We start from the raw sequence: 1,001 nt of genomic DNA, 5'->3' as shown, positions 1-1,001 counted from the left end.
AATATTTGTCAAAAAGTAAATCTTTTTATTCACAGTTAATAAAGTTACTGTTTTCACAAAGCTAGAAATCAGCAATTTCACCATTATTGATTGCCTCTGCTGGCTCAGGCTGGACTTGTGCTTTCTCCCAAGAGTCAGATACACAAGACAAGGTCCCTCAGCTAAGCTCAGAGTAGCCTCCACAAATTAGACTAAGAATTCAGTTAACAATTTCAAATGACTACAGATTTTATGTCACTTGGAGCAATGAGTTAAAAGTACATAAACAAACATCATATTCGCAGAATGTTAGAACAAACAGGATTACACAGTTTTTGTGAAAACACCGTGTTTGAAGTGTACTTACATAGAAGCCAAATATCAAGGGTGAGTCAGAGGGGTCACTGACCTGGTGGAGGGATCAATGTGCCTCAGAGGAGGAATATTCAAAGAATGATCGGAAAGCAATGTCAAATGTAGAGGTAGACATAGATCTGTAAAAAGCTGGGGTGACTGTGCAATCAAAGATTTTTGGACATTGACACCAGAGGCTTTGGTTTAAATCCTGGCCAAACTGCCCACTGGCTGGGAAACGTTATTTTGCCTCCTTTGTAAAATGGCTATAAAATGTTATTTTTAAAAGTAATGTGAGGAACTGAGATCATATTTGTAAAATACTGGGCAGGGAGCAGACAATGCAATAAATGGTAATAAAATTGTTTAGACGATTATATAAGAGAATATGCAAAGCTGCGCGGACAACTAACAGAATCTGTGATTAAAATAGATTGTAGGAAAGAATGCGGTAGGAAATTAGTGCAGCGGCTTTTCCAGTCATTTAGATGAGAGGTCAGGGGGCGGGAATTGTGTCCAACGCGGTATCTGTGGGTGCAGGTACAAGCAGCGCCCGGCTCTGCTCTGTCCGCCACTTCCAGGCAGCGCTGCATGCCCGCCCCGGTCTCCAGCAGGAGTGTCGTCCCGGTAGGCGGAGCCGCTGGCCTGCGAGCCTTCTGCGGGCGGTG

Source organism: Marmota marmota, unplaced genomic scaffold (genome assembly GCF_001458135.2).
Source record: "Marmota marmota marmota unplaced genomic scaffold, marMar, whole genome shotgun sequence".
NCBI classification, from domain to species: domain Eukaryota; kingdom Metazoa; phylum Chordata; class Mammalia; order Rodentia; family Sciuridae; genus Marmota; species Marmota marmota.
Note: the sequence above shows the minus strand (reverse complement) of the source record.